The sequence below is a fragment of the Lepeophtheirus salmonis genome, chromosome 7 (genome assembly GCF_016086655.4).
Source record: "Lepeophtheirus salmonis chromosome 7, UVic_Lsal_1.4, whole genome shotgun sequence".
NCBI classification, from domain to species: Eukaryota; Metazoa; Arthropoda; class Copepoda; order Siphonostomatoida; family Caligidae; genus Lepeophtheirus; species Lepeophtheirus salmonis.
The window spans coordinates 1238848-1263674 of NC_052137.2; positions in this window are offsets into that span (position 1 = coordinate 1238848).

The following is a 24827-nucleotide window of genomic DNA, read 5'->3' on the forward strand; positions in this document are numbered from 1 at the left end:
CAGCTGTCTTTATTAACTCTACACTTCCAAAATGGGGTTTTAAATGCCTTCATATCATCATGCGGCCAGAAGAAGTCTCAATATCATTAGCGTTTAGTGCTATAGGGCTGTAACTTTGACTTCCGTCAGTACTTGATATTTTTAGCACAGACTGATCACTTGATTTTTTTTAATGTTCAATTAATTGGTTAGATGGAGTTGCACTGATTAAGTATATGTAAACATTATAGTATTACAATTACTCCAACTTACCTAGGGATCTTGTGTGAAGTCCATATTCATAAAGTAAATATTTATATTACTTGATCTGTGAACCACCTAGGCGCAGACCTACGCACATTGACTTTAACAGAATAATTTCTCACGACCAGTTTGTCCATTTAGCTAATTCAATCCATTTGAAAGATTTTATCAGTGTGATCAAGAGCTCCATCTGACGGAAAAAATAACATTATCATTATATTTAGAAGTAGTTTTTTGATTATACATGAACAATGTTCCTAGCAGTCCAATTAATTTTAAAATCTCTGTTGGAGTATGAACCGACGGGATAAAAGTTGTACTTTGAGTCTTGTGTCCCAATTTGATGACATACTGCCCTCATCTAAAAACTAACCAATGTTTACTAAATGCCAGTGGATTCGTTAGCCCTTCTTTTCATTTTCACAATGGAGTATCATATATTCAGATTGTGCAAGCTATCAATGCCGATAATTTGGCGGGCTCTCTTGGGCAAACATAGGCCTGAGGCAGATAATATAAAAATTACACTACCTCTGAGACTCAGTTCAATGTTTTTTTCACAAGGTTAGGACGGAATTGCTCTAAAATTGAGTTTGAGGGAGCAACAATAAACACTGAGGTCAAAGGTCGAAGTGACTGACTCAGAATTTGGCTTTACTTTTTAAATCTTAAATTGCTTTTGAATAAAAAAAAATCGCAGCACATATAGCTTGTATACACTGTAGAGTAGAGTGTTCGCTATTTTTAGAATTGACCAAATTCAAAATTATCATGTATCATGAAATATCTTTACGTGTTGGTAATGATCTCCAAATTTTTTTTGTTCCATCAAAAACCGTTAACCTCCATCTGGTCAAAGTTGCATCGTTCCGGAACTATTTCAAGAAGAAGTCAAATAAAAAAAGAAATAAATCTTATTATAATTAAGGCATAAGAAAAGGAAAAATTATTTTATAATTTTTTTGAATTTGTTTTTAATTTTTTTGACTTTCTTATGTCGTCGGTTTTGTAAGTAAAAACTTCTGAAGTAACTATTGACAAATATAAAAAAATAATTATATATTTTTTATTTATTCACATATTTATAAAATTAATTTTTTTCATGAACAAGATACAAATATCCATAAACATATATAGTTTTCAAATCTTTGAATAATCAGTGAACTAATTTATGTAATCAGACTTTTGAAAGTTTTTATTCAATTTTGATCTTGAGTGATTTTTTACAATTTTTTTGTGTCTTTCTCTTGATCATTTATTTTCTAGGAATTGTCCTCGTCCAGACTACTTACTACATCAAGAAATCCATAACTTTCATATACTGTCAAGAAAACCCATAACATATGCAGCAACAATATGGCAGATTTCCGGCCTGCCTCCATGTGCCCCTCTTTTATTCCTGACCTTAACCTCTTTGACTTTTCAATTTGAGGTTTCTTAAAGTATCCCACATCTTTAATCCAAATTTTTTTTACTCTGAGCTGCCGTCATGATGGCTTGGTAGGCCCTGGACACGGCACCATGACTTTTAAGTGGATCCTTTGTATAGATGTGACCTTCCTGCTATTGATTGAAATCTTGACCAAAAACTTTAAGTCCCCTGCTGTATTCTTCCTTAGCTATTTGAGATTAACAAACTTTATAATACTTGTATATTTTTCAAAATATAAATTACTTCAATTCGCCAATGTGTGCCACCAAAAATCATCTCAACAGTTATTATTATTGTTAAAAATCAAAGCCAATTGATGGTAGACATCATTTATGACATTTTTTTACAGAATTCTTTGACTAATATTTGGTAAAAATTGAAATATCTCCTTTAGTAGTTGACACAGCAACATAGATACACATTGTTTTGAACTGAGAATGTATCTATACCAAGTTTTTAACCTATTCCAGTTCCAATACCATTTTTATAAACGATTCCTCTTTCTTATTATGTATGAAGAAATTTCTATTTAAAATATAAAAAGTTAATTACTATCAATGCTTGGGAGTCAATTAATTACTGGTTGGGTCATATTAGGAAGTTTGACATAATTTCAACTCCCTCACTCCCAAAAAAAAATAATATGTAGGGGAAACTGGTGAGAATTGGACCACTCTACAGTCTTTTGGGAATAATATGTAAAAAAATTATCTTTCAGCATTTATATTTATACTCAAGAAAGATTGATATGTTCTGCACATGATTTAATCAATTAAACTTGTAATAAAGTTATATTTCTGAGAACATCAACATTTTGGAAGTTGGTAACAATGGCCCAACTCTCCCACAGGGTGGTGAGTTTTGGGCCGTCCTTTGGGAGAGTTGGGATGCCATATTAAATACTAGTAAAATGTGAAGGTTTATTAATTTATTTATGAACTAAAAATAAATTACATTATATAATTATGTACATATTGTCAGCTAACAGGTGACACGACAGGTATTATTAGTGTGTAAGAAGCGTGTTTTTTTTTTTTTTATCAGGGATTTTGTTTTCTTATTTTTGTTTCGTTTCGATCTCAATCAATCTTTTCTCGAGAGTGTCGGTCAAGATAGCCGTTTTTCGACGTTTTCTCCGAATATTTTTTCCCCGTGTAGGTGCCATTGCAATCGGCATTAACCTTGCGGTGTAACTTGAAGTTTAGGTTGATTGGTTGGTTGTTTGGTTGGGTTGGCTGCTTGTAACTCTTCTGGATGATCTATGGGTTGATTTGGTTAGGCTGCAACAGCTGTTTCCAATTGCTTAGGAGGCTCTAAGGGTGGGCAGACAGGGTGGTCGTTGAGATCTGAAGGTAGGTAAGCATCATCTGGAAAGATATCTCTGTAGAGAGGGGAAATCCCAGTCGCCTGAAACCCAGTAATAACATTTGATGGAGTAGGAACAATGCCATGTTCTGTGCTAGCTGCTGAATTAGTGGTCCAAGAGTCTGGCATACTAATATCATTGCCTTTTCAAAGCTCATAGGCTAACTATATGCATTTATCAGGGGTTAGTCCATGGTATCGATCCTCCCAATCTTTGATATGGTCAGACAACAGTTTTCCATGAATGGAGGAATGGAAAGAACTAGATTTCTCCCCTGTTCATAGCCACTACCCAGACGTTCTTCAGGGGTCATGCTTATGTAACGTTGTAACGTAGTTCTTGACAAACCTAAGTTTGTTGCTGCTCCTCTAACTGAACTATATTTCCATCTTTCACCTGTTCTGCTGCATTTGCTAAACCTTCTTTGTGAATAGACCTAGTGGTCTTTCTTTTGTACATTCTACCCATATTTAACTGTAAAAATAATTTTTGTGTATTCTGATTTGATTTGATTCCCTTCCCGTCTTAATATTCTACTTTGTGGTACGTATAGTAAAGTACTGTTTCACGTATTATGAATTCGATATATAAAGAGCCTTGTATCTAAATGTTTTTAATCAAAGTTTTAGCTCAACTTTTTATTATTATTATTATTATTGATGTACTTAATTATTTTTTAAATTTTAAATCAACTCCACTTCCCTCGCTAGAGCACACTGCTTGCTTGAAATAGGCTATTTTCTGTTTTATTTTTCAACTGACCTCTTTTTTTATAAATTTTTGAAAGTTCTTATATGAAGCAATAACTTGTAACTAGAGTGTTTATTTTTGTATATTTATTTACGTAATTGCTTTGTAAATATAAAAGGAACGGTGAATAAAAAAAAGAAAAAATGACCACTTAAAAAGATCAGTCCCAACTCATGAATCAAAGGCTTACTATCATAACATTTAAAAACGAAAAGGATTGGAGTATGCACATCTTGTTTAAAAGATCCTACTCCACACGTAGCTATTGATCAAAGTTTTTAAATGCCAACACACTCAATAAGTTTTGTAAATGCATCCCTCCACCTTGTGAATTTGGACGCAATCCAAGAAGAGCCTCAGTTGCTCCTGCTAGATCTCTTAAATTTAATCAAGTATTGTTTACTATATGAAAATGTGACCGAATTAAGGGAGATTAAAAAAACCCTCAACCTTATAAATAATTCCTCAAATAAATTTTGCTAGAATGACACTAACTGAAATGAAAGTTACTCAACTGAACAGAGCCGATATAATGTATCACTGCTGATATAAAATATCTTGCAAAGGCAAATAATAATACTTTTTGTCTGTGGGGTATAATTAAACCCCAAAAATTTATTCATGTTAGCTATGGAAAGCATATACAAAAATCTTTTTTTCGTGAAATATGTAAATACATTTGTAATATGTAAGTCTATTAAAGTTGAATATACCCAACTTTTTCCTTCTTTTTTAATTTTTTGTGAACAAAATCTTTATTGAATTATTCTTTCTTATTTAAAAGACAGCTGACATGTTTCAAACCTTTCATGAATATTTATTTTTTCTTTTTATTTTCTCAAAGATAGTTTATTTTTATTTTTATAAAAATGAAATACAAGAAACATTTTGAAGTTGACATATCCTTTTTTTTTTTCTCTCTCTCTCTCTTTCTTTTCTTCTCATGTAATCAACTATTAACTAACTTTCTGAATATATATATATATACCTATATACTTACCTATCTACCTACATTCAAGCGAAAGAACAAATACAAAAAACAACAGCATTGTAATGAGATTTCTTTTTCAAGTTTTTATTTTTTATTTTTACTTTTCATATACATACTTTTACATCTTCAAAGAGATGAAAAAGTGTGACAAACTTTATATCTTTTTTTATACATAATTATTATTTTTCCATTTATATTGAGTAGTAGTATACAACATGAGTTCCGAAAAAGACCAGGTAAACAAAATCTTATTAATAAAAAAATATATTGAATAGGTGTACATCAACACCATAAAGCTAGGGTCATTCCCAGTGAAATCAATGTGAAAAAAAGACGTTTTTTCACAGCAAAATCTTCGATTTTTTTTCTTCAAATTTGGTACATATTTTAACATCATACAAAAACGCAAGTTTAAATTTTTCTAGCATTTTTATTTTTCTTGTTCAGGATTTGGAGGCTTCTACGTCACCTAACCTATTTTTAAAATGGCTGCATTTTGAATGTTTTTGAAAACATCGATCTACATTCAAAACCATGTAATAGATAATTGCTTTATTCTTTTGTCGTATTTTATTGTATACGCGAACAAAATGTGCCTTTACTTATAAGTTCATGAGATCAATAATTTAACTTCAAAAAAATTAAAAATTTCCATTTTCAATTACCTTCAAATTTTCATCTGTTAATTTTTAATAATTTATAAGTTTACACAATTAGTTTTAGAGAAATATTCGATTCCAATGAATTACCACAAAGAAAATGTATGTGTAGGTAGACTATAATAAGATTATACCCAAATTTTGACTATCTTTATGCTTGGTGTGTAGCATGTACTAATTAAATGGGATCAAATGCATCTTTCAAAACATAGAGTATATGTTTATGACAAAAACATTGATTTGGTTTGGAATGATCCGCAACATAGAATGATTTTTGCTATAATGAGGGTGGATTACACGAGTTGTCTTTGCCTTATTATCGTCAGTTTCTATTTGAGATGCAATATTTGGGAAGTATTGCAAATTACACTAATAAATTGTCAATCGTACGCATTTTCTGTATCTATATAAAAAATAATAACAAAAATTTACATGGTAATCCTGAATTTTTGAAGAATGTTTGGGATGAGAGCAGTTTTGCTTTGATGACACTTTATTATATTAGATGCATGCAGTTGTAAAAGGATGGAAATAAGCATAAATCCCTACTCTGTATATTGCAAAGACAGATAACCTGAAAAAACTAAAATGTAGATCCTCGATTCTACTCCGAGTCCAACAAGGACTTATACTTATAATTACTCAACCAACCTATTCAGTACTCTTTGTTTTACATGAGCACACACACTAGCCTGGTAAATAAGCATACATTAACATAAAGATGCAAGTTGTTAACCGGCTATAATTAATTAGAACAGTCTAAAGCAAGCCAGAACAATTTTTCCGAAATTCAATCTGAATTAAATTGGTTTTCTTTGACTAATTATCGTCTATATATATTGATAGAATAGTTGGAAGGTACTGCCAAATAACACTAATAACTAAAGATGTATATCATATGTATTTTTTGTAATAAAAAAACAATCAAAAGTTAAGATCTTAACCATTAAGTCCTGAAGAATGTTTAAAAATAGAGATGCTTCGCTTTCATAACGTTTCATTAAAGAAGCTTTTAACAGCCCTGAAAGGAAGGAAATAAACACAAATCTCACTCTTTACCTAGCAAGGGGATAGGCAGGAATTACTTTGATGTCCATCCTTAATTCTACTCTAAGTCTGATACAAGGACTTACACGTATAACTCCCTGACATAACCTTAGTGTTGTTTTACTTTATTAATGAGGACACACATGTGTTCAATAATGAAATCATTATGATAACCGCTTGAGAACAATTATTATTTTACCCATTTTAACACACAAAGCACTGAGCAGGATCGTGAGTGAGTTAGAAAACAATTTTATTAGCTATTAATTATTAATTGAAACCCAAAGAACATGTTTTAGTCAATGTATCTTTCTTTAGAATTTATGGTAATCTCCAGGCGTTGGTGAAAGCTGCTGTTGATCCTCTGAATGTACTCGGCGCTCATAGAACACCCATGCTTTGTTGGCAGAGGTGAAGTTGTGTTGACTACTGCAGGCCTTGGACTTCCCGTGTTCCTAAATGGAATAGTCTTGGCGGCTCCAGTGTTGGCTCTGCAGCGGCGAGAATTCCTTTGCCCAGAAATGCAATTTGGAATGGAGCCACTCTTGGGGTTTCTTTACGGAGCGGACAGGTGCAGCATCTTGTTGGAACACCAAGGTAGAATTGCCAATGATGGATTTTATCCTTGGGATAACTTTGGTGTACTTTGATGTCCTTATGATCATTCAGCCTGTATCCTTAAGGGAACCACACAGGATTCATAGACTTCCCAATGCATGCAACAAGGCCCAACATCATCATTGAAGTAGAGTGGTTGGTGGTGGAGGCATATCATTCCTCCTCTGCTACATCCCCAAATGTAATTACTCGATTATTCTTGAGGGGGATTCAAAATCTTTTTTTCTAGCCCTCAACACCGCTTATGGGTACTTGTTCATCTTCTTGGCCATGTCAGAAATGGATGAATTCGAGTTTTTCTTGAAGAGTGACATCAGGAGGTTGATGGACACAAATAGTTTCCTACCTGCCCCTAGAGTGTGTTTGAGGTCCTCTTCGACCTTCAACCACTTAGAAACATTGTTAATCATCTTCCTCGAGATCCCAATCTGCTCCCAGATGGCCTTTTGGGATCCCAATCTGCTCCCAGATGGCCTTTTGGGATCTCAATCCTCTTTTCGCACTGTGTGCTCGTGATGGCTACTAGGACAATTTTTTTCTTGGTATTGGATAGCTAAATTTAAGTTTTACAACATTTATCAACAATAAGAACATAAGTGTTTTTCTACCTATTCATTCGATTAAATATTAATATAAGAGCCTCTTAACTCTTCTGTAGACTTTGGATAACTTTTGACTGTTGGGATCTGTCCTTTTCTTTGTTGGAAAGTTATCAAGGGATTGAAGAATTAAAAAGTTTCCAGCTTTTCCTTTGTCTTATACTAATTGCAATAAAATATGAATATATTGAACGGTACTTTCAATATCGCTTAACCTCTCTCTTCATAAATTTAATATATAATTTCACTATTTTATATTCAAAATATGCAAGATTAACGCAACAATTGGGATGAAATGGGAAGCCATCGTCTACAGCAAGTTGGGGAAAAGGGTTGATCCCAAAACAATGTCCCGAAGAAGGAACCAAAAAGGGACTCAAAAGAGGCCAAAAACAAGAAAAATCCGGATCTAAAAAAGAAGGATTCAAAGCAGCCCCTAGCATAATGAAACGAGGGAGAGAGGGTCCAAATAATGACACCCTTCCTTCAAGTATGATTTATATTCCTCAGATTACTCCCGAGGACAACAAATAAAATAAAAAATCAATCTAAGTAATGGCACAACGTTCTTCCAGGGCTTGCATACGATCTGCTAACCATGCATGCATGGTCAGTTCCAGAATTTTGAGATAGATACCACTGATCGTATATAGATGTGCTAGTATCTCTGTTGCTTACATTGACCAATTATTACCTATTGAAATGAAGCATTGTTACGTCTCATTAAGTATTGTGAACAAGCACAAAAGCCACTTCCATTAACTATGAACTCAAATGGCCACAATCAACTACAGAGTAGTATAGAAACTGACACAGGAGGAGAGTCTCTGGAAAACATCATTGATGAAAACAACTTGACTGTTATAAACGAGGGGAACGAGCCTACTCTCATCACCCAACGAGTCAGTTCAACCATCAACATGCACTCAACAAGTTCGCGATAACAGGGTGCTATGTAGATCTTAGACCATGCCTATCAGACCATAGATATATAGTTTTTGGATTCAGCAAATACATGCCAATCGTTGAGAAATCAATAAATTTTAGAAAAGCTAACTGGGACATCTTCAGGTCCCACACTGAAAAGCATCATTACCGGTTATGGGTTCATACCCAAATGTTATTGATGATTCCGCTGAATTGCTTAACAAGTCTATCAAAATGGCATTAGATGTCCAAAAAGAAAAACTATCAGAGCAAAATCAATTCCTTGGGGGACCAAACATGTTGCAAGCCTAAGGTATAAACTCAGCAAACTCGAACCAAAGCGTCATCGTAGTTCCTACAGAGATGAATACCTTTTTGCAAAGAATACATATCGTTCAGCGCCCAGAAAAGGGCTGAAAGAATCATGGAGGAGTTTCTGCAGCAAAGCAGAAGCTCCCAAATATGTTGCTCAACTTATAAGATTTCAATAAAGACGTACAACTCACCTGGTATTCTTAAAACTGATCAGGGCTACGCACAATCCCCTGCTGAATAACTAAAATTACTCATGGAAACTCATTTCCCACTATTTAGACTCAGTACGTCTCCTCGAACATCCATCCAAGTAAATGATTTTAAAATATACTTCTTGGATAGCATCAAGGTCAGGAAATTCTTTAACTCCTTTGGCCCATACCAAAGCTTGGGACCTGATTAACTGAATCCAGTTGTACTGCAACAACTTGGAGATAGCATCATTGCCTATATCTCAGAGCTTTACAAGGTCATCCTTGGCACTGGTTATACACCAAGATGCTGGAGAGAAATAAAACTAAGTTTTCTGCCAATACCAAGTAAAAAAAAATTACTGGCTGGCTAAATCCTTCAAACCGATAACTCTTTCTAACTTTATGCCCAAAGGACTTGAGCGGATTTTACACTGGGAAGTTGAAGAAGTCATTCTAACACTCCACTCACAACATGCCTATACAAGGGGCTTATCAATTGAAGCGGCCCTTTCACAAGTGGCCGATACTATAGAAAAATTCATCTATCAACAACAATACTTGTAGTCAGTTTTGATTGCACAGATGCATATGATTATATACAATTTCATTCAGCTGATGCAGCAATGGAAAAACTCGGTATTCCAGAGTGTATCAGATCATGATACAAAAATTTACTAAGTACCCGTACAGTCACAGCCAAGCTTAAATGCGAATAAGTTTGTGTCCACTTACTAATAGTAAAGAAGTTTTAAAATGTAAAGAAACCATCATCAAAGGAATGAGTCAGAAAAATATACATCTAGAATGGTGTAAAGGACATTCTGATATTACAGGAAATGAATTTGCAGACCATCTTGCAAAGAGGGGTACTGAGAGCCAAAACCAGTTTACGATTGAGAGGTCTCCAAGCTACATAAAATAGGTAATTAATGACTTCTTCTTTCAATATTGGTGTGATTGATATAAAAAGATCAAGGTATGAACCATACACATACTATGCTTAATAAGCCAATAATGCCCTTTTCTATACCACCTAAGAAAGTGGAAGGACACAAGTTCAGTTCAATGTGTAATGTATGTATGGAAGAATTGCAAAGTGCAGTGCAATCTCATCAATAGATGACCCTCTCTATCTTACGAGAGACATCAAGCAATGAATGAAGAAAACGAAGAAATTCATATTTTAAAATTTATAGAATGTAAAAACATGCAAAAATATAATGGAACAAAATTTTAATGTAAACTATGTATTAGAATCTGCTGTAGTACCACAAATAGCCCGTGTGTGGTTGGGTTCGTTGCCTTATAATTGTACAATTTTATTTTATATATGTATGGCAAACAGTAAAAAATATTTAACCAACTAAGATAGCAGCTTCGAAAAATAAAAACCCTGTTTCTATTGCTAAGTAGAAATAGCCTCTCCCCCATTATAGGGCATATCTTATACACGTCAGTTAACAAACCTACTTATAGGTTGTAAGCCTTCCTTGTCATAATAACCAAGGAATACTATACACCAGTATGTATTTTTTTTTTAGAGCAGCTGGGGGCGATTTTTTAATTTTTTTCTTTAAGTACAAATAATAATAATATCAAAATGAAAGTTGTACTAAAACACTCGTGGAAGTGAATATTTTGAGGAATGTATAAATACTTTATTAATTAAATATTTTTTATTAATATCAAATAAATTTATTGACCCCAAAAAATATTTTATAACCTTCTAAGACAGGATTTTTTTCAAAATGTACACAATATTTCTCTTATAGGTATATCTCTCTTCTTGAAATACATGCCATTTGCTTAGAAATTATATCAAGCAATGACTACAATTTAAGATGTCAGATAAAAGAAAGAAAGAGAGAAAAGAGAGAGGGGACTAGGAAGGTAAGGGATTGTCATGTCAATATGTATTATTTTATTTTGTTTTATTGACAGTATCAATAGAGAAGAAGGAAAAAAATAAGATGAGATGAGAGAAGATAACTTCTTTTTTTTTTCTTATGTATTATTGACTTTTTGGATGTATACCTTCATTGTCAATAAATTATAACCATCAGTCCTTATCCCTTATCAATCATTGATAATGATGATATTAACCACTGTTTAAGGAATTTGTTCCATCACACATGATCAGATGTTTATAAAATATATTCGCAAAGGCGGGAAAGGCTCATTGTTCTTTAATTCTTGAGAAGGGAACATCTAAGTATTTGATCCTGAAAGATTGAGAGTAATAATGAGGGATTGTTTGGGAGTTATAAGTGTAAATCCTTTTTGGTCTAGGAGTGGAATTGTATATGGACACTGAAATAATTACATGCTATATGTCTTTGCTAAATCAGGAGTTGGGTTTGTGTGGAGGTGATCTAATAAATAGTCATTACAGATAAGCTGCTTTCCTTCGAAATATTAATCAAATTTTCAGAATTACCATGTTAATTTTTGGTTTCTATTATTTACCACAGCTATTACCTTTTTTTTTTTTTAGATGGAGTTAGACTGATTAAGTATATCTAAACATTATAGTATTACAATTACTCCATCTAACCTAGGAATCTTTTGGTGAAATCCATATACATGTAGTAGTTTTCTTTCTCTAGGAATCACCGGAGCGCGAACGTACACACATTAAGTTCAAGATAATAACTCTCGAGCGTGCTGCCCATGACCTATGGCGATTCCATCTCATTTTTATATCATTCTAGAAAACATAATATTTTAGTATAAAGTGATGATTATTGCGTATGCTCATAAAAGGCAAAGAGTATACCCAAGGACTTTTGAGGACTTAAAAGATTAAATCCTTTTTCGACTCAGGGTAAAATGCTGTATTGACATTGAGTCATTCCACTATATATGACCTTGTTATATTCGGAGTGGGATTTCTAATTCAATGTCATGACCGATAAGCTGTTCATCCTACCAAACATTCTTCAAACTTCACAGGATGACCACGTTTATTTTCGGTTGCTTTCATTTTTACATACAGCCAGGAAATATTTGATGCACTGATGCTAATCACATCTATTTTGTACTTGTGAAACAAAAGAAACTGAAAATTAACATGGCTATTAAGGAGTTGCATTATCAATTCAGAGTTAATGTAATTGATTTCACGTGTTATTCAAACATAATAAATACCTTATTGATCTATACTCTGATTATGTCGCTTATGTGTGGAAGCCAGTTTTGAAGCTCAACTTATAAAAATAACAAAGATAATTTTGTCGATTGTTAGTCAACTTAAAGCAGAATGCGTCTGTTCCGGAAGGACAATGAAATCTTGTAATCGATATTAAAGTTTCAGGATGTTACGTTAAAGACAGAGCTCATAAATTGATTATACGAATAATATGGGGAATCAAATACTAATTGGTGTCGACTTATTGCTATCATATATTAAAAAATTTGCACAATGGAGGCACTTGAATCTTCAGAATGTTATCATAACTTCATTATTTTTATAGTACGGATTCAGTGCTACCTCGTTGAACATAAATTAAAACACAGTAGACGGTAAAATGGATTAAGTTTATTTTCCATAAAGAAGATATTCCGCCTTTCAGAAGATCAAGAAACTATCTAAGAGGGAGAGTTAATTTCCTAAAGTAGAGTTTTCCCTAAAATTTATAAAAAGCTTCTTATTGACCTATTCACTAGACAAGAACAATATTTATGATAGTTAATCTCTAACTCATATATGTATCCATAGTTAATACTCAGCTCAGACCTCTTTAATGACTACTCTCTCCCTCATAGGCTGCGGTACAAATGTATGTATGATGCTAAAAGACTATCTATAACACAACATCAATATAGCTTTTTTCAAAGATATTGAAAATCCCCAAGGTGTAGGATTGAAGGAATGATGTATAATAACATTCTTATTAAATTCATAAAAAATCGTTACCCCTTATAAGACATATTAAAGCTGACAAGCTATCGGAGGCTAAGCTAATAAACCCCCCTGCATGGACTAACTCAAGATATCCAAAAAGTATCGCTTTTTTCAATAGGGCCTGGAAAGTCAAAAAAGTTCTTAGACTGTGTTCAGCATTGATTCATTGAATGCCCTTTTATAGCAATAGTTTTGAAAGATATTCATGTTATTGAACAATGTTAGAAAAATTATAGCAATGGAACGATGTAGCTCAATGGAAAATGTACTCGGAAGAAATTATTATTTTGAACGTAATGTACATAGGTTCGCGCCCAGGTCGTTCCTAGAGAAGGAAATATATATTATATCTATTGACTTCAAAGAATATTCCCAGGTCAGATGGAGTAAATGTAATGGTATAGTGTTGTCTTATACTGAATCAGTGCTACTCCATCTGACCAATTGAAGCAACATGAAAAAAAAACAAAAAAAAAAACTATTTAATTTAGTATTTCATCTATAAATATATCCAAAAAAAATTAGACAATTTATTTTTCTGTGTTTACTGCTAAACCTGGCATCTGATTCCCTTCTACAATAAGGAGTTTTACAAGAATTTTACATCATTTTATCGTTGCTATGCTTTATTTTTTATACTTTTATTAATGTTAGGTCTTTGTTTAGTGGTTTAGTTTAAAACCAACCCTTTTTATTAATGTTTTTAGGAACTCAATTCCAGTTATGTTTTTTGAAAATCTAATGATACATATTTCAAGAATACTTTACAACAATAAAAAAAATATATCAAAGTTGTACTCTTAAACCAACTTAAAATATTTAAATAGTTAGCCAAATTACTTTTGCTATTAAAAATAACCAACTTTGACTTATTGCATCCAAATAGTAAAATATTTGCACATGTGGGATAATAATTGTAAATCATATATCCCATCAGGGGAGTATGGACAGCACCCTCACACCCAAGTTAAGCTATGTATTTGAAAAATTATCCCTCTGGAAGAGAACATTTACTGAGAAAGCAAGAGTTAAAAAAAATAATAACCCAAAAAAGATATATAAATATATATATAGATAGTAATGCAGCAAAACGTAGACTCGAGAGATAGATTTAGAAATACATTAATAATTATATATTTCAATAATATTAAAAAACGAAAGTTAATAAATGTTAACAGTTTTGCAAAAAAAAAATAACTCAATATGGCCAATTTCAGTATCAATCACAGCCTTTACACGTCGCCTGAAGGCCTTGCAGGAGTTAATGCCAAACTCATCTGACAAGTTATTCTATGTAGTCACCATGGGTAACTTCAGTTAGTTCACATTTTTGTGTGAGTTTCGGTTGGTTTTCCTCTCCAAAGTACACCATATAGAAAACTCCAGTGAGCTCATATCTGGTGAGGATGGGGCCATATCTCTTTGAATCAGAATCAAGCCCATGTATTCTGCGCAGAACTTTTAGCACTTGGCAGACGCGTGAGAGGGGGTGCCGTCCTGAGTCTACACGTAGTTACCCTCTGGGTAGTTGATCTTCAGCCATCACAAAATGCTGTCCCTAAGCACTGTATATAAGGCCTCCTGGCATTTTATCTGTACAGTCTTGTAAAAGAGCAGATGTATATTTTTTTCATGAGAGGCCTCAACGCTGAGAACCATTGTTCTGAATAGATATTTTTGTATAATAAGTTCCTTGGACCTCTTCTTTTATTTCTGCAAACTGACGAAAATGGTAAATGCATTCATTGATTTTTTTTTTTCAATTTATTATTATAACTCATAAATAAAATTTCAAACCTCAACTTGCCTCCCTTTAGATCAAGATACAGTTAAAGAAATTCCCAATTTACCTCAGATACCTTAAAAGAAGAAGGAATTTTATGTATACCTCTCCAACAAATCATGAGCATTTATATACGTTTTTCACGGCACACACTTCATAAGAGTTATAGAGTTATCGTAGCAGTTTTTAAATATATATATGTAACTGTTTAATTCACGCTAATAATTCATATTGTTTAATCTGCTAGATAACCCGTTTTATCTGGTTAAAATTAATATGCTACGTAAAAAAAATCTACACCCTTAAATGTAAAGGCATAAATGTACAGATGGGGTGGGGGGGACATTTTTTTAACCCTAGATTCGGGCCAATTACCTCAATGGAACTATGTATGACAAGAAGATAGTACTCCTTGTTTCAAAGCTTTTAAAATACAGAAATCCTTCTATTATCAATTTAAAAAAAAATTCTACTATCCAAGTACCCTCCCTCAATTCCAGATCATAACCTTTCTGACTATTATTAGTAGGACGTAGTCGAAAGATAGGTCCAACACTAGCAAAAACCTAAATTTAGAGTGCCTAAAGCTAACCATTCTTCCCCCAAAAAAAAAAAAAAACTTCCACATCGAAACCATTGTATAATGCAATGATAATCATATCAAATGTATAAAGTATGTACTCCTTCAAAATTTATTTAAAAATAATATTCGATTTGGTTATTTTCTAAGTAAAATATATACTAAATCTTAAAAAAGTTAGAGTTTGAATTTTTCAGCCCACTGTCTATGTATATAACAGGGAGTTTACCCCTTATAATATTAATACTATTAAAGAAAGAGAATGATAAATGACTTGGTTGAATGATGAGGAATTAAGGCCTACATAATGAGATTCTAATTGGAAGCAATGCTCTATATACTGTACAAATATCAAACTGCACTCATCTTGCATTCTAATTACGTAAATATTTACATTGTTTATGGTCGTAGATTATGGTGTGTTATATGTATAGCAGTGTATGTGGTAACGAGTGTTCTTTTAATATATGAACATTTTTGAGTTTAAAAATTTAACAAGATGTCGGTTATTAATTAACAATAGAATTTTGACAAAATTAATACTGTAAATAGATGTGTGTCTAGGCTCTCTTAATCATTAATGTAGACGCCCTTTATCCGCAATGATGACTTTGAGGCAGTGGTAAAATGCCACTGCATAATTAGTCCTCTGACATGGCGTCTTTTATTGCTGGTATCAAATGGGGCTTTTCCACCCTCACAAGGCTCTTTCCACCAACTTTTTTGTGTGAAACCCTCAGATATCTTGCATGAACCCTCGATGGCATGGGCCTGGACTTTTTAATTTCACTCCTCCGCTTACAGTTTGGACTTTTTCAAAGAGTCCTCCTTTTTCTCCAATTTTTGGGACTTTTAGACGACGTAGATGATGGTCTTGTATGTGCCCAACTGCTTGGAGTGCACAAATTGACAGTCGCCTATCACTTTAAAGGGTCATTTTTGCGACTTTTACATTAGCTAAGAGTTCAGTTTTTTTGTGTAACTAATTTCTGATGCTCTAATTAATCGAAATATTATTAAACTTCAATCAGTCAATCTTCATTAAGCATCATCGAATTAATAAGTGTTCAGATTTCAATGAACCACTTGGTATACCTATCATCGTAACACTATGAATCCCAATTTTATTGTTAGGATTGTACATATAAAGCATTTTTAGCGTGCAATTTTGTTGTTGGCAACTTGAATCATATAGCACTAAGGGATGGTATTTGGTTGAGAAAAAATACAGTTTAGCTATAAGGAAAGAAAAACATGTGCTCTTATTTTTTTTGCTATTCTTTTATTTGCAACCTGAAATTGTTTTTGTTTATTTTACAAAGCTGTTATAGTTATTATTTTTTTCTTGAAGAGAGAAATATTGCCAAAAAGTAATCAATGGTTTATAAAAGACCAAACGTAAAAATGAAATCCTGTTGAACTTGGAGTAGAACTAAGGATCAATATCGGAGTCATTCTCTCCAATATCATTGATAGATACAAAGCTGTTCCCTTCTCAAACATTCTTCAGATATTTGGGTAACAAATATAACTTTTTGTTCCATACAAAAAGTTCATATTATTTTCATCACGGATAATCGTGTTTTTAACATTTATCTCTAATAGAAAAATTCTCGCCTATCAATTGTGTAAATTGGTTTAAAAATACATTATAAAATAAATATATATGAATTTAAGTTTAACAATATATTGGTATCAAAAATGATGGCATCAATGTTTTTAAACACTTCTGGCCAACAAAAGAACGCTGTTAGTTTCTGCTAGGACTAATGTGATTACGATACAGACATTAATCTGCTCCTAAACATTAAAATAATGAATTTAGATATGTGTAAGTACATGTTTTTGGATAGTATAGACTATAGAGCACGTTTGAAATTTGTGAAGTAAACTCATAAATAAATTTCAAATTTCATAAATTAGTAGTACTAAATACCTATAATTTATAAACATTTTCTAAAAAACTTTACGAACATTCAATGTTAGCCTTAGATTATAAATAAGTTTTTTCAAAAATAAATTATAATAAATTTTGGAGTCGGAGTTTGTGCAAAATTTCCGATTCCGGACTCCGACCCTACCAAAAGAGGAACCGACTTCCATTCGGCAGCCCTTATTAAACTTTCAGAAAAAAAAATGGAAAGAAAATAGCTTTAAGTGGGACTTTAAAATGAGGCAATGGAGGAAATAGATTAAAACTTCTGTGTAACTATATTTTTATATACTCATAGCCTTCGCTGGTATGATTATCTTTCTTTTATTAGACTTAAAAAATATTTTTAGTTATTGTTATTTTTATTTTTTAAATAGAAGAAAGACAGTATTTTATTATATATATTTACTATTATGAGCCTATCCAATCCAATGACAAATTCAAATAAATAAAGTTATTTATAACTAATAATTTATTCCAGAACAATAATTAACCCCCCCCCAAAAAAAAAAAAAAAGAAGTTCAGTTAGTCATAATTACTCCGGAACAGGTATTGCTAACAGCAATACTCCCATAGTTATGCATGCTTTGAACACAGCCAAATAAATTGCAAAAATACCAATTGCTAAAGATAATTAAATCAAAAAATAAGTAATAGTAAAAAATCAGAAATAACAATCCTCTCAGTATGAAGCTAAACCAAATTTATGATTAATAAATTCAATGATTTTTATTTTGATATTTTTTTAAATCCCAAGTAAAAAGTTTATTATAATAACTTTTATAAATGAAACTTTGTTCAACGCAATATCATTAAACTAACCTAGGAAGAGGAGGAAGACTCAAAGGTATATTTTTGTCTATATATAACAAAGTTATTTTAGCAGAGGTAACTGAGCATGTTCAGAATTTATAAGCATAATAAACAATAATTATTGATTTGATAAAAATGTGACTATTATTTACATAATTTATTGGATTACGTTTCATTATATTTCTAAAAAAATAATTAAAAATGTACATAATTATTTAAATAACACCCAGTAAAGTATACATTTAATTTTTGAAAAAAGAGATACCGTAAGCTTGATTTAACTCAATCATAACTCAAATTGTTAATTTATTGTGTACAGTCAAGTTGCAATTTGATTGGAGTTTTTATTGTTCAACAATAAGTTATGCCAAATTATCCACAATCTCGTATTAACCCAATGACTTTATTTGATTACATTTGATCTTGTTGGTCAATCTTTATCTTAGTCAAATCGAATATATTTAATAGTTTTTAATACCATTTCACATAAATGTATACCAATTTCAAGAGAATAATTTTTTTGTAGAGATATTTAGATTTGAATTACAAATATAAATGGATCTTTTTTTATATGATGAAATAAAAGATTTTTTTGTTCTTTTAATTGGTTAGATGGAGTTGCTACGATTAAGTATAAGTAAACATTATAGTTTTACAATTACTCCAACTAACCTAGAAATGTTGTGTGAAGTCCATATCAATAAATTATATTTCTTTCTGTAGGAATCACATAAGTGCGAATCTACGAACATTGTATTAAGTAGTTTTAAAATGTAACTTATGACTATGTAGACACTAGATCTTAGAAATAAGAAATATATTCATTTGTGAGTAATATTAAAGAAAGAAAAATCAGTGTATACCGGTTCGTCAATTCTCTGAACACTTCGTAATTCAATAATAAATAAAGGTTGAATGATTTAGATTACTTCATAGTTAGATATATTAAAGCATAACCAATTAGTTACAAGCCTTAGCTATCTAGTTTAAGTACAAAACGAGGAAATGACACTTGAACATGATGGACCATTTCCATTTGCGCACTCCTTGACACTAAAACTACAGACAGAAGTCTCAAGAAGTTGAATATCTCCAGGGCCACTGTTTACACCGTTAGCAAGTCCAAAACGTTGCAGAGGAAGAATGGCTATGTCTAAAAGGTCAAATTGGACCTGGAGGAAATTAAAGAAAACCGCCCAGGCCAATCTGCTCAAGTCCATGAGGGCCCATGCAAGAAATATCAGGGTTCCACATCAGACTGTCTTGAGAGCTACCAAAAAAATGAATGGAAGGAGCTCTGTCAAGGTGGGAAGATTACTTTTGATACCAGCAATAAAAGAAACTCATTTCTTCTTTTGCAGGACTCTTTTTAAAGTGAGTTTTGAATGAGTCATTTTAAACTCTTTTTTTACACTTTTACCCCCCTTCCCCCCTCTAATGCCCTTGACTACATCTTTTGTGTGCAGTTGAACACAAATTCAACCTCACTGTCACATGCAAAGAGGGTTCCAGGCCTTGTTCCTTGTAGGATAATGTTAATAATTTATAGGAGAAATATAATTCAGTTGATTTTAGGCTGAGACAGTCTGGGCCTAAGGCCTTATTTACTAATTTGTTACCATAATATGATAAATTCTTCCAATTCTGGATGGTTGAACTTAATGTTAAATTGATTTGGGGATATGGATTTATTCCTGGCAGCCATCATTGCCACTAAGGGCAGCTACATTAATGATTAAGGGAGCTGAGACACACATTTATTTATACTATTGATTTTGTAGAAATTCTATAGTTAATAAATAAATTATATCTTGTTTAAGTTTAAAATTTAAAGTCTTCAGATTGTAATAATTCACCCAGTATATATTGAGTTATAACAAAGTTTGCAAGCGTTGAACTTAATTCAAATTATATACACCTCTATAATGAATAGAGGTGTATAAAGTTCGAGTAGATAACTCATTTTTAACAACTAAAGCTCATATAAAAAGAATTACATTATTTAAACTAAAAAAAAGTAGATGTGTCTTTAGACTAGATTTAGCAAGGAGTGTGAGTAGCTTAAGGTCAGCTAGGGAACGTGCTAGAGACTAAAGTAACTCCTCTCTCATCACGTCATATTTAAAAAGGGAGGAGTATATATATATTTAGGGATGCAAAAACAAAGCATTTTTTAAAGTGTTATTTTTAGGTACCTGAACAACTTTTTTTTGGAATTATCAGGGCGTTATTTTTATTTTTGCTTACCTAAGTATTGAACAACTATGTATAAGTGTGCTCGTGAAAAATTGAGAGTAACACTGGGGTTTTTGTTGGAGAGATATCTCACATATTTTAGAGAAAATATTTCTCTATTCTTCTACAACTAATTACTCTGGCCAATGCCAGATATTATCACAAGTAATTAATGGCATTGTGTATCTATATAATGTACTTTGATAGAACTACATGAAGTCTATATTTGATTGACTTATTCAAATAAAGGACATTCAATTAGAAAAATAGTAATTGTTTTTGAAAAAACCCGTCACAAAGAATAAAATATAAAACCATTTTTTTTAAATGCCATAACAAAAAAGATTGACCTTCTATAAACAAATATTCTAAATATAGATTTGTTAAAAAGTCATTCTAAATAGCTCATTTGAATATAAAGAAATGACCGGTTATGTAATGTTATGATTAGTGTTGATATCCAATCTTCAAATGACATCTCCCTTAATCCAGTATGTTTTACTTGGTAACATAAAAGTATAGACAATTAATCAAAACTCTCATCTTCACTCTGCTTCATTCCCATTAACTTTGTCGGTTCCAACGCCATTTTAATTTGTTTCTGAAGGTAATTTTCTAAAAGTTCCATAATTTATTTTTAAGATTTTTCTCCAATTACTCTGATTGACATGGCATGTTTTTTATTATTTCAAGACAATCCTATGACTTAAAACTGTTTTCTTCTTCTTTTTCATTTTTATTACCAAATCCCTGAGCTAAAACATAATTATCCCATTAAGCTATGTATTACTCAATGTGAGGTGAATATTTATAAGAAATTTCATCTTTTGATATATGTATTTCCGTCATACCATTTTTGTGTATGATTGTTCCTTTAATTTATAATAAGCAAAGGGTTATCCGGCATTTTCTCGGGGCACGGCAGGAACAGTAAATCACATCGACAATGGTCAATAATATTTCTTCTTAATGACGCAGGAGGAGTCAAATTCAAACCTGTTTATGAAACGCATCCGCATGATTTTTTTTTTTCAAAACTTAAACTTTTTATTGTATAAATAGCAAAGGGTTACCTTGCATTTCGGGGGTACAGCGTGAGCAGTAAATCACATTGACAATGGTCAATGTTATTTTCTGTTAATATTATGACACTCTGTATGTGCATTTTTAAAAAATGGAAAGGATTATCCTTGTTCCAGAACTTGCTCACATTACAAACAAGCTCTTTGATATAAAGAGTGGTTTATGTAAACGTTTGCAAGCCAAAAAAAAAAGAGTCAAACGATATTGTCACTCGATTTCTTCGACGATTTTATTAAAATTTTCACAACAAACAACATTACAGCATAAATTTGACATTTAATTAATAAAATCCCCGTTAGCTTGTACTGCACATTTACCAATTCCCTGGACACGTCCCACTCCCTTCTTGAACATCCCTCTTGGTTAAGTCCAGAATGTGCTTCTTATTCCACCTTTCGAAGATCTTGTTGAAACAAGTTCAACATTGACCCATACAAAAAAGTCTGAAGGACAAGTGAGACGTTATAAAAGTTGGTCTTCCATGAATATGCCGATCCAGGGAAATACTTTGCTGTGCAAAATACTGATTATATACTAATACTGTGTTAAAAGATGAGCAGGTGCATAACGTAACCTTTGTTGCTAACAACGTAACCATAACGTGCTGTGGGTACTTGGCTCCATAATCCTATGGACGGGTTTAGGACATTTTGCCAAACATCTATTGTTCCTTGAGTTATGTTTCTAGGCTAGGCATAAATTTTTGTTATACGATACGAACCAGACAAGACTTTCACGGAAGCCTTCTGTTTCAACTTGATCAAAGCCTTGGCTCGAGTGTCACTTTTCTCTCTGTTTGACAATGTTAAAAGTTGCCCATTATGACGTACATAGCAATGGCCCCTAGGTTTTTTTTGATGACAGGATGGACATTCAAACAGAACGGTAAATTGATGTTGTCAGTGATTTAATTCGTCAATTGACCTGGATTCTTCTCAATTACAGGAATTCAGACGATTTTTCCCACTTCTGAGTCACGAGACTTCCGGGAAATCATCGTCAGTGGGTTTTGACCATCCTACTCGAAACACTTTCCGAATTGTTTAACAAATCAAGTAGTATACTTTACCGCTTTCTCAAAAAACGAGTGATCTATTTTACCATTTAAATTGGACTAAAGTTCACAACCTTTTTGTTTCTTATTAAAAAGAAGACATGGGATGTTGTCGTAAGGAAGCACAATGAACAACTGACGTAATGGGATGCAATTTTTACCGAGCTTAATCTTCATTAGTGTGTGTTCGTATTAAAACTGGTTTGTAGGGGGATGGGATGAGGGAAGAGAAAAATATGAACGTCTAAAATAACTACTCTCTACATATAAAGGGGTTTACCTATTTCTTTGAAGGAAAAAAACCTTGACTAATGAAGAATACATAATATAATTCCCTTGATTTTCATCTCTCGCTCTTTCTTTATGGTTACCATACCTCTTTACTTTTATTTCTATATAAAAACTATGCGGTATTTGAACAGTTTATCTGATCGATCATAAATACCTTTAAATCTACACCTTTCTATTTAACAAATTTTTAATCAAAATTAATTATTAATAAAAAAAAAAACCTTGTTAATTGCATATTTTTGCTCATATCATTATATGTGATCTTTAGATATAATAAATCGTAAATTTTTTTAAACTCATAGGGTATTTGGCCCGAGTTATGATTTGTTAAAGACCGATATATATATTTTTAGGACTGTATTCAAAAAAAAATTACACCGATTAGAGCTTCATATTTTGGTACAGACTAAGATCTCAGGCTGAAGCCTGAAGTTCAGTTTTTAACAAAACATGGACCAATTTATTCAGTCTCAATATATGTATTAATTATTTCCCCCCTCAGTCTATTGATTGATTTTATCGACTCTCCTGATTTATGAGGTGTAGAAATATTACTTATGCAACATATTTAACTTCATATAACGTTATATTGTAGGTAGATATTCATAATTTAAAAACAAAACTGACGTCGTCAACAATTAATCCAGTCATAATTTAAAATGACTTTTCTCAATCTTTGGACCAATTAGTTTCAGGCTCAATATTTGAACTAATTTTTTTCGATCTCAAATCGAAACAAATGTTTTTCTGTCTTATTTTATGAACACATATTGTTTAGTCATATTATAAGAAAGTTTTTTTTCTGCCTCCATCTTATGAACCATTTTTTTTGTTCTCTATATATGGAACAATTTTTTTCTATCTCAATATATAGACCAATTTTTTTTCTATCTCAATATATAGACCAATTTTATTTTGTCTGGATCAATGTCATATTTTTTTTCAATCTCTATATATAAAAAATATTTTTGTGTCTTAATCTATCAACTCATTTTTTTGAGTCTCAAATGTAGAACAATTTATTTTGGTCTCAATTTAAGGTCTGATACTTTTTTTGTTCCAAACGTATGAAATGATTTTCACCCTGTTTCTGATTTTAAGCTGTGAAAATATGAATTGTAAGGTGTGAAACGGTACACTAAGCCAACAATGTGGTACGAACCCCCAATACGTCCTTTATGGTACACGATTGGGTAACGGTGTAATTGGTAACATTGTTTTTCATTATTATTAGTGTAGTTTTTAATTTTTTTGGATAGTTTATTCTTTAATAACTTCTTTTTTGTACAATTAAATTATTCATAATTATTATTAACTTTTCTAAAAAAACAAAGGTTGATATAAAATACACATGAATAATACTATTATTAATGAATTTATATATATATTTTTAACAAAAAAATGAGCTTGTCTGCATTTTCCCGTAATAAATAATATCTATTATTAGTCACAATATCGCCTTCTTTCTGAAAAAGAGATATTTAGCTCGATACATATGTACGAGTAGTTACGAGGTATCGTGAAGCTAACTTGTAAACATTGACAGTTTATTTAAACTATCTTTCCACCATACCACTAGGTTTTTGTTAATTGGGATGTATTTTATCATTTTCTAAGTTATTATATATTTATTGTATTAAAAAAATACAGAAAAAAATTATTACATTAAATGATGCCAATGCATTTAAATCTTACTTCAATATCAAAATGTAATAATTTAAAAAAGTTTAATAAAATAAACTAAATTTTATCACATGAAAATATTAGATATATGATTATACATATATCTAAGAGGAAATACTAATCTAACCTACCTCTACCGTCCGTAAAATCGCATTATCATAGGTTTTTTTACTATTAAAAATTAATTTCTCATTATCTTGTTATTAATTATTGATAAAATGTCCTCCATCGCTCACATAAACATTTTTGATGAAGTATTTGAGGATTATGTAACTATAGTCTGTTTATTTTTTGTGGCAAATAATATTAAAGAAGAGTTATACGTA